This window comes from Prionailurus bengalensis, chromosome A3 (assembly GCF_016509475.1).
Source record: "Prionailurus bengalensis isolate Pbe53 chromosome A3, Fcat_Pben_1.1_paternal_pri, whole genome shotgun sequence".
NCBI classification, from domain to species: Eukaryota; Metazoa; Chordata; class Mammalia; order Carnivora; family Felidae; genus Prionailurus; species Prionailurus bengalensis.
This window is the reverse complement of record NC_057354.1, coordinates 25,169,236-25,180,021: the sequence shown is the minus strand read 5'-3', so window position 1 is coordinate 25,180,021 and position 10,786 is coordinate 25,169,236.

Genomic DNA, 10,786 nt, shown 5'->3' with positions numbered 1-10,786 from the left:
CAAGCCCCGCGTCAGGCTCTGGGCTGATGGCTCAGAGCCTGGAGCCTGTTTCCGATTCTGTGTCTCCCTCTCTCTCTGCCCCTCCCCCGTTCATGCTCTGTCTCTCTTTGTCCCAAAAAAAATAAATAAATGTTGGAAAAAAAAATTAAAAAAAAAAAAAGAAAAAAAATTACCCTAGGAAATAACCACCAGTAATAATTTAATGAAAAAAATTTAATGTTTATTTTATTTTTGAGAGCGGGGGGTGGAGGGGAGAGAGAACACAAGCAGGGGAGGTGCAGAGAGACAGGGAGACACAGAATCCAAAGCAGGCTCCAGGTTTTGAGCCATCAGCACAGAGCTGGATGCGGGGCTCAAACCCACGAACACGAGATCATGACCTGAGCAGAAGTCAGACATTTAACCAACTGAGCCACCCAGGTGCCCCGCAGGTGCCCCAATAATTTAATGAATTTTAAAGTCAGTGTTTCCCAGCCTCAAGCATTTGGGAATCACCTTCATATTTGCTATGTGTAGAGGTTGCTTGTAGGCAACAAGCTTGAGCAATGGAAACTTAACCAAGGCAAAAAGGCCCACAGTGAACAGCAAGCTGAATGCAAACAGGCTCATTAAGGGACCCACCTTGAAATAACCATAGGCCCTAACTGACCAGTTACAACGAACTTCCTAAGATAACCAAAAAATTCCATAGTCTCCGCACTCCCTCACTCTGCCCTACAACTGTGCCCCTCCACCCTAGCCGTCCAGCCCACTGCTCCCCTGTGGTGTATTCAGTAAACTTCTGTGCCTCTCTTCTTTCTCAGGTGAATCCTTTCACTGCCACCCCTTCCAACCCTGCACTGCGCTGTTGGCCCCCATCCTATTGGGATGCCTCATACTGTGCATATTGCTACTGCTAATTTACTTAGTACTGTACTTAAATCAATTCCCACTTTGTACACTTAAAAACTTTTATTTTAAAAGATAATTATAGATCATCACCAAAAATGAAAACCAAAAATACTTGCAATAAACACATAAGTATTAAAAATAATAGGCAGTATTTACTACTATGAGATCCCTCAAGTCTCATATCTCACGTCCCTCAAGTTGGCCCTGGGTGCTGCCTTTCAACAGAGTCTTCCCTTCCCTAACATCCTTTTGTATTTGTTTTCACATCTTTTTTTTTTTTTTTTTGAGAGAGAGAGAAAGAGAGCACATGTGCACTAGCAGGAGAGAGGGGCAGAGAGAGAGAGAGAGAGAGAGAGAGAGAGAGAGAGAGAGAGAGAGAAAATCCTAAGCAGGCTTCACACTCAGTGCAGAGCCCGATGAGGAGCTAAATCCCACGACCGACTATGAGATTATGACCTGAGCCAAAATCACTGAACCAACTGAGCCACCCAGGTGCTCCTCCCTGATCCCCTTTTAAACACTGCACACACCCTCATTTTGATTCTTCTCCAGAGCACTCATCACTTTCTCATCTACTGTCCATTTACTTTAAAAAGAAAGTTATCTCATGTCCTCCTACTCTAGTGGACACTCTATTGAAGATAGAAATTGCTAAAAAAAAACCCAAAATTCAGCTGAGTGAAGTTAAATACCAAATTGGCTTTATCCAACAATTCATGGGTCAGGCAGCATCCCATCTAGCAAACAGAAAAGAGTTCTAAAGAACTGAACAAAGTGATTTTCATAGTGTCAGGGAGCAAGAATTTCTGTCTTCTCAAAGGTCCTTAAAGTTGGACTAAGAATCAAATTGACAGACAGATTAACAGGAGAGAAAATCAAATTTAATAAGTGTATGTACGGGGAATCCATATAGACATGGAAATTCTGAAGACAGGTAAAATGAGATATATATGTTATTCTGAGCTAAGGAGAAAGAGGTGGGGTCTGTGATTTCAGACAGAAGGAATGCACTTCATGGGGCGATAAGAGCAGATGTTTGGTAATTAGATGTTTGCCCTACCATACAGATGGGTCACTCATAAAATTTATCTCTGCTAATAACTCTTATTCTGGGAAAGACCCCCAGTTTAGATTCTTCTGTATAGTTAAGGGAGGGACAAAAGTTGCTTTTGAGCCCAAAGGGTCTCAAGTGCCTTCAGCTCAAAACAATACAGATGTTAAAGTGGCATATTTGGTAGGGGGAGAGGGAGGACTGTCCTGAACCCCTTCGATAGGCAGAAGGAGGCATGGACAAAGAAAAAGCAGATTACCTCATCTTTCATTGGGAGTCGAAAGGGGTCTTGTCAGATGGATTACCTCACTAGTGCTGACCAGGAAATTCCAGATTTACTGGTTTAAGATTATATTCCTGGGAGAGGTTGAAACCGCAGTTAGGTTAGGTATTAAGTCTTGGTTTGCCGATGTGGGGCTTAACACAAGTGACTCCATTTTGAGCCTGTTGACTCTTTTTCTTTAATAAGACGTTTGCCTGTTTGTTCACTGCTGTGGCCCCGGTGCCTATAACAGTGCTTCACACAGAGTCGGTGCTCAGCAAATATTTATTAAGTGACTTGAGCAAAGGGTAGACCTGGAGGTAGCCCTTAAAAGTCATCAAAGTCACTAGTCTTCAAACTTAGTTCAAGTGAAATCTGACATGGAAGACCTATATTAGAAGAGATAAAAAGGAACAACATCTGAGTTGTGTCTGCAGATGTCCTGGGGGGTCCCCTCTCCTTGTGTTAGTCTTGTGTGTTTTTTCAACACTACTAAGCAATTCTCAGTGGACACTGATTGGTGTCCTACAGATTTAACTCAATTCTGACAGGATCTGGAGATAGTGTCAGATCCCAGAGGCGAAGTGCTCAAGTTCCAAGAGTCTGTCCCTGCCCTCCCCATTCAGATGCCAATCTAAAGTCCAGGTTATCACCTGTGTTTTTGACCAGCCAACCAGTTATAAATAGGAGGTTCTCATGACCCCTTTCTTGGATTCAATTAATTTGCTAGAGTAGCTCATAGAACTCAGAAAACCAGCTCAGTTACTAGATTACCACTTTATTACAAAGGATATTAAAGGATACAAATGAAAGGCCAGATGAAAGATTCATACGTAAAGGTCGGTGGGGAGAGGGTGAGAAGCTAACACACTCTCCCCATACCTTCACGTGGTCACCAGCCCAGAATCTCATTAAACCCCATCCTGGGTTTTTATGGAAGCTTCATCACTTGGACAGGGTTGAAGTGTCCAAGTGATTTGGGCCATTGGTGATGGGCCATTGGTGATGGGACTGGATGTCCAGCCCCTCTCCTCTCCATGGAGCTTTGGGCTGAAAGTTCCAATCTTCTAATTGTTGATTCCCTGGAAACCAGCCCCCATCCGCAGGGGCTTTTCAAAAGTCATCATTAGCATAAACTCAGGTGTGATTGAAAGGAGCTTGTTATGAATAACAAAAGATGCTGCTTTTACCTTTCTGGCACTTACCATTTGGGAAATTCCAAGGGTTTTAGAAGGTCTGTGCTGGAGGACCAAATATCTATTTCTTTTTTTTTTTTTAATTTCCTTTTTTAAATGTTTATTTATTTTTGAGAGAGAGACAGAGCGTGAGTGAGTGAGGAGCAGGAGAGAGGGGGACACAGAATTCGAAGCAGGCTCCAGGCTCTGAGCTGTCAGCACAGAGCCCAATGCGGGGCTCAAACTCACCGCAAGACCATGACCTGAGCCGAGGTCGGACACTTAACTGACTGAGTCACCCAGGCATCCCCCAAATATCTATTTCTTAATGTAAGCCACGATACCAGACTTTAATGACAGAAAAACAAAGCCCAGAGAGGGGATATCCTTTCCCCCACATAACTCTACATTCAAAAATAACAGACATAAATAAGCTAGAGTTGCTTTTCTGTTTGGGACTATTGCTTGAAGGCCTAAAGAGAAAAATGAGCACAGCCTAATGGAATGTTCCCTGTACTGAGAATTCTGGTCTCTGCAAAATCCCTTGCTGAACAAGGAGCCGGGGAAGTCGAAATTCTCTCTGCAAGATCAGATTGACAGTTTCCTGGATTACAGGTGCTGGGAGAAATCTCATTATTTTAGAAGCACTTTGTGCTTATTGCACTCTATAGGCAGATGTTAGAATTCTTCCTTGAGAAAGAATTGATCTTTTGTTTGGGAAAATATTTCAAGAAAACTATTGATTTTGCAACGGGATACCTGCTGAGGGGCCAACCTTGCTGTTCTGCTGTTCCTGATTAAGCAACACGGATTTTCAGTTTTACCTAAGTACTCTTTTGTATTTGCCTCATAGATCTTTGCCTTCCAACCTCTATTTAGCACTTTGTTTCAATGGACTTTTTGTACACAGCATATAGAGGGGAGATTGGAAGAGAGAACTTGGCAACAGCCAGGGTGAAAAAGAGCCAGGTATCCAGTAAGGTATTCCCAGGTGGGGAACACTGGCCACAGTGATGTCTAACGCTCAGTTTAAAGATCTTGTTCATTCTGTGATGTCTCTGCCTTTCCTTTTCCCCCACATCTTTAGGATCATTGGTACCCCAAGAGTGGGTTGAATGGTGGCTCCCCTAAAAAGATATATTCACATCCTAATCCACAGAACCTGTGAATGTGACCTAATTTGGAAAAAGGGGCTTTGCAGATGTAACTAAGGATTTTGAGATGAGATTGTTACAGGATTTTTTTTTTTTTTTTACCTTAACAGATGGGATTCGTTGTCTCGCCTCTTGGAAGAATGAAGAGGCGGACACAGAATAAAGTGAACAGACAGGGGCACCTGGGTGGCTCAGTCGGTTGAGCGTCCAACTTCAGCTCAGGTCATGATCTCATGGTCTGTGGGTTCGAGTCCCACACTGGGCTCTGTGCTGACAGCTCAGAGCCTGGAGTCTGCTTCAGATTCTGTCTCCCTCACTCATCGCCCCTCCTCCACTCATGCTCTACCTCTGTCTCCTTCAAAAAATAAACAAACATTAAAAAAAAATTTTTTTTTTAATGGGCAGCAAACAAAAGTTTATTACAGTATAAGATTAGTGGGTAAGAATAGCATGAAAGCTCTCTGCAGAGCTTCAAATGTGAATGCCCATGACAATAGGCATGGGACTTTGTTTTATAGGGTATGGGTGGGCCCCTTTTGTTCTGCCTCATTTCTTCTCAGGTTCTACCCTTATTCGCTAGGTAACTCTAAATGCCAGTCACTCCTTTTTGATTGTGTGAGGGGTGATGTATGGCCATACTGTTCCTTGTGGGTCATATGTTTTGTGGTCTACTACTTATTTTTAGTTAGGTCTTTTGTCAAATTCCTGAGGGAAACCTGAGGTGAAGTAGATGTTGTCTGTCACATTCTTAAGAGGAACTTTATGCTTGAGGGAGTTTGATCGAGGTTAGCTTTTCCCAGAAGAAATGTTTTAAAATCTGTGTTTTTCCCCACCCGGGGAACTTTCTGCTGACTGAATCCTATCTTTCCCTATCATAAGATCATCCTGGATCTTCTGGATGAGCCCCAAATCCAAAGAATGAGAAGTGTCCTGATAAGAAACAGATGAGGGGCATCTGGCTGGCTCAGTTGGTAGAGCATGCGACTCTTGAACTTGTAAATTGGAGCCCATGTTGGGTGTAGAGTTTACTTAAAAATAAAATCTTGAAAAGAGAAGAAACAGAAGAAGAGAAAACGGAAGAAAGCAAAGAGACAGAGGTGGAGCCAGAGGATGGAATGACGTGGCCACAGGCCAAGGGATGCCCCGGGGCCACAGGATCTGAAAGAAGCAGGGAAGGATCCTCTCCTAGAGCTTTCTGAGGGAGCCAGGCCCTGATGTCACCTTGATCTCAGACTTCCGGCCTCCAGAAAGGTAAGAAAATAAGTTTCTGTTGTTTTAAGGCAGCAAGTTTGTGGTTATTGGCTATGGCAGCCCAAGGAAACTAATACGCCCCCCAAGTCCTTGTGTCAGTGGAGCTTTGAGAATGAAGGATCAGGCACAGTGAAGGCTGCCACGGGACTTTAATGGGAAAAAAAAAATCTTTTACTGAAGATCCCCCAGGAGACAGGAGCAGAGGCTGTGCCTCTCACATCACACATCAGGTACTAATTGAGCTTCTCCATTGTGCCTTCCCTCACTGCTCACGTCTCTCTCCTCTTCTGCCCAGGGAGCTCTCCTCTGTTTTCCATGCTGTTCAGCCCCGTCCTCAGCTTGCTTCCTGTTCTCAGCTGAACAAGAGTGCCATAGTTACCCGACTAGTGGTTTTCTCTGCCTCCTCCCTTGAGCCCTTGAGAGTCTCATTTTTTGAATTTTCTCCCTGTAACCATCAGGGTCTTTACTAAGGCGTAAGGTCTGAAAGGAACCCGAGTGGATGGAAAGAGGATTCTTTTCACTGACAAGCCCCAGTTCTGGGCTGGGCTCCTCAGGAGACACCTCTCTAGGCTTCTCTGTGGAGACACTGTCTCCACACTCCCCACCCTCCACCCAATAGCTCTCTCTAAAAACTAATGAGGTGTAGGGGCGCCTGGGTGGCTCAGTCGGTTAAGTGTCTAACTTCAGCTCAGGTCATGATCTTCTGATTCACGAGTTTGAGCCCCATGTTGGGTTCTGTGCTGACAGCTCAGAGCTTGGATCCTGCTTCAGATTCTGTCTCCCTCTCTCTGCCCCTCCCCCACTCATGCCCCCCCCTCTCACAAATAAATAAACATTAAAAAAATAATAAAAAATAAAAACTAATGAGGTATAAACAAACGACTGGAATACATGAGATAAACCTCAGTACTTCCTGTTATTTCATATTTATCAGAATGGAATGAAATAGTGGATGCAGTGAGGTGTAAACAGGTCCCCGGACGCACGGGGCTGCTCCCCATTTCAGGCAATTTGGAATGTACTGGACAGGAGTGGAGCAGTGCCATGCAACCAGTGGGTGATTGCTCTGGCAACACTGCAATGTGCAATGCGCTATGGCTTCACAGATTTCCAGTTTGTCCCCACCTGGTACCTGGCACTTAGCAAGTGCTCGGTACATGTCTCAAGCTGAACTCTGAATCTGGCTTCCACAGGTGATTGGTTCCCACTCAGTACTGCCCTGAGGCGCAGGCAAGGGGGATCCCCTGCTCCAGGCTTATGCCTTAGGGGCCTCGTGCTTTGGAGGGCGTTCCTCAAAGGATGTCCTCTCCTGGTGTCAAACTAGGTGGGGCTAGCAGTGGTATTCAGGCCTGGTACCCTAGACCCAGACCTTATCCTGTGTTAAATCTTGGTCACCAGAAACACCTCCCTCAGAATTTTCTAAGAACCACTCTGGGGTCTAGGACTGGCTAGGACTGGCAGTGTCATCTAGGTGGGGCTTCCTGCACCTGAACTGGGGGTCCACGTGGGTTCTTGTTCCTCTTTCTCCCCCTCTTTCGAAGTGGTCTCTAACCCTCTACCACACTTACGGATTTGACCAGATGATCTGAGAAGATCCAGGATCATGACTATGGGGTGTTCCAAGGGTCTTGTGGCTAGGACCTGCTTCAGAAGGATGGTGTAGGAGCAGATCACTCCTTGTGGCTGGTGTGTTATTTCTTTTGTGGCATCGTGTAAGATTGCGTCTGCTGAATGACGCTGACACAGATTTTAGGTGACTCTCATATCAGACACAGGAAGGGGTTCAGAGCTCTGGTCTATTAATGGTCTACCACTGACCTTTGGGTTTGATGCACAGCTATGGGCCTGTGCATTGGCTCTTGCCCATTTATGTTCCAACTACAGTGTCACCACTGGTCTGCAGCACCCATGGGTAGTAGGGTAGCAGCAGGTGTCCTTATCCTATGTTCTTTCTTCTGTTGGACCCAGCCCCTTCTGCAAGCTTTGGGTCATGTGTCAGTCTTCTGAGTGTAGTTGTGTGCCTGCTTCTTGTTCTACACTGCCAATGGGCCCTTCTTATCAATGTCCCTTCTTGCCTCTGATTGATAAGGCAAATCCTACTCTTCTGGGTTAGCCTTAAGCTGAGGACAAACGTTCTTTACACAAATGGTCCTGTTCTTGTTCCACCCATGGTTCCCTCATCTATGCTCCCTGCCGGGAATGGTGTGTAGCAGGCAGGGGTGAGGTCAACATTGACATAGATCACATTTTGGGAATGCAGTGATTCCAGCTCAAAGAGTTCAAGAGAAGACATGGTTGGACACTATAAAATTCCAAATGGTAAATTCAGTGTGACCAGAAACGAATTATCATTCACAGATTCCGCATACCCTGGGTAAGACTTCTATCAGTGGCTATCATGAATGAAGCACTACCTTTTTTTTGTAACAAGACAACCCATCACTTTTTTAAATGTTTATTTATTTTGAGAGAGAGAGAGAAAGGGGCAAGCAGGAGAGGAGCAGAGAGAGAGGGAGAGAGAGAGAATCCCAAACTGTGCAGAGCAGTCAGCGCAGAGCCTGATGTGGGGCTCAATCTCATGAACTGTGAAATCATGACCTGAGCCAAAATCAAGAGTTGGACATGAGGCACTACCTTTCAGGGAGTCTGTGGAAGCCAATATTGACTGGCTGCACAGTGGATGACGCAGCCCCATGAGTAATGGTTGTAACAAGCATTAAATAAATGGTATTAGGGAAATGCAGAAGCAAGATCTATATTGTTTCAGTAGAAACAGGGTCTGAAGAGTATGGCATTTTAAGCCATAACAGTTGATGCCTGTTTTCTCATAGTGGGAGATATAACAGCCTGGAGCAGCACATTTGACAGTAAAGAACAGGAAGAGATGGGTACCACAAAGAATCTCCATGTGTGCTGATTGAACAATAAACATAAGTGCCACTTCCATACCCATTATTCAGAGTCTTCTCAATAATTCACTATATGTCATGTGGGCCCAGGAATTTTATATTTATAGTCAAATTGTTTAGATAGGCAGGGCTCCCCGAAGCATTTGTCAAGGGCCCCATGTGCCCTAGGGACAGTCCTCTTCTTACTTTCAGACACACTGTCTTTCTGGAGCTCACATGTGTACCCTATACCCATCATCCTCCTTCTAGTATTAACACCCTGATTTTCCTCTGAGAATACACTCCACATCATCATCACTCCACATGGAATCTTATGAAACTGAATTTACCCTCCACTCTGGGGATGAAACCTCCTGACTTAGCACATCTCACTCCTCTGGCCCCAACAGTTGGTTCATGGATGGGCACATGGCCCAGCCAAAGCAAATGAGATATAGTGAGACTTGGGATTCTGGAAAGGAGATTCTGTTTCCTGCAGTATGTACAACCTAAAAGTATATAAGAGAGCTGGGTCCTCTACTGCCTTCTTGCTACCATATGAGGCCTGGCACTGAAGCCAGCAACTGAAGAGTCACAGAGAAGAGGTAGAGGGAACTGGGATCTGGTGAGCTCATCTGATCTCCTGATCAAGCTACACCTGAAGCCAGACACACTTGGACCGGGAGCCAATAACGTCTCCTTGTACATGAGCAATTTTAGTTAGATTTCCTATTACTTGCAGCCAGATTAAACCCAAATGATTATCACATCTGCGAGTAGTTGCCTTTATTGCCCGTATGCCAATGACTTTTTATTTATTTTTATTTTTTTAATGTTTTTATTTACTTTTTTTTTTTTTTTTGAGAGAAAGATAGAGACAGAGATAGAGCTCGAGCAGGGGAGGGGCAGAGAGAGAGAGGGAGACACAGAATCCAAAGCAGGCTCCAAGCTCTGACCTGTCAGCACAGAGCCCAACACAGGGTTTGAACCCACGAACAGTGAGATCATGACCTGAGCTGAAGTTGGACACTTAACCGACAGAGCCACGCAGGCACCCCATCCCAATGCCTTTTCTATTCCAATTTTTTTGGCTTCCTAACAAAATGGTATCATGAATTATCCATTATCCTCTGCCTGTTTTATATTTCTGCCTCTTTCCTGCCCTACAACTGAGACTTCTTGACATCTACTGTAGGCTTAGTCCTCTTCCAGTTACCAAAGGGAAATTCTGCCCTAAATTGGAGAAGTCAATAACTCCAGCCCCAGGACAGACTCAGCTGAATCATTTTTTCCCCATCCCATAGCCTGTCCAGCCTTTCCAGTTTATAACTAGATTCCTCACTCACCAGTCACTAGGGTCTCAGTACGTCATGTGCCTGAGATTTTTAAACCGGAATAACCAAATAATCCAATTAACAAATGGGCAGGAAACTTGAACAGACATTTCTCCAAAGACATACAGATGGCCAACAGACACATGAAAAGATGTTCAACATCACTCATGCCTGAGGAAATGCAAATCAAAACCACCATGAGATATCACCTCATACCTGTCAGAATGGCTAAAAACAAAATGAAACAAAACATACACAATAAGCAAGTGTTGGCAAGGATGTGGAGAAAAAGGAACCCTCTTGCACTGCTGATGGGAATGCAAACTGGTATAGCCATTGTAAAAAACATTATGGAGGTTCCTCAAAAAATTAAAAATAGAATTACCATAGGATCCAGTAATTGCACTACTGGGTATTTACCCAGAGAATGTGAAAACACCAATTCAAAATGATATGCACTCCTATGTTTATTGCAGCATTATTTACAATACCCAAATTATAGAAGCAACCTAAGCATCCATTGATAAGAGAATGGATAAAGAAGATGTGGCATATATATATATACAATGGAATATTATTCCTATAAAAAGAATGAAATCTTGTCATTTGCAACAACGTGGATGGATCTAGAGAGTATAATGCTAAGTGAATTAAGTTGGTCAGAGAAAGACAAATACCATGTGATTTCACTGATATATGGAAATTAAGAAACAAATTTTAAAAAAAGAAACCAAAAAAGAGACTCTTAACTATAGGGAACAAACAGAGGGGATGGAGATG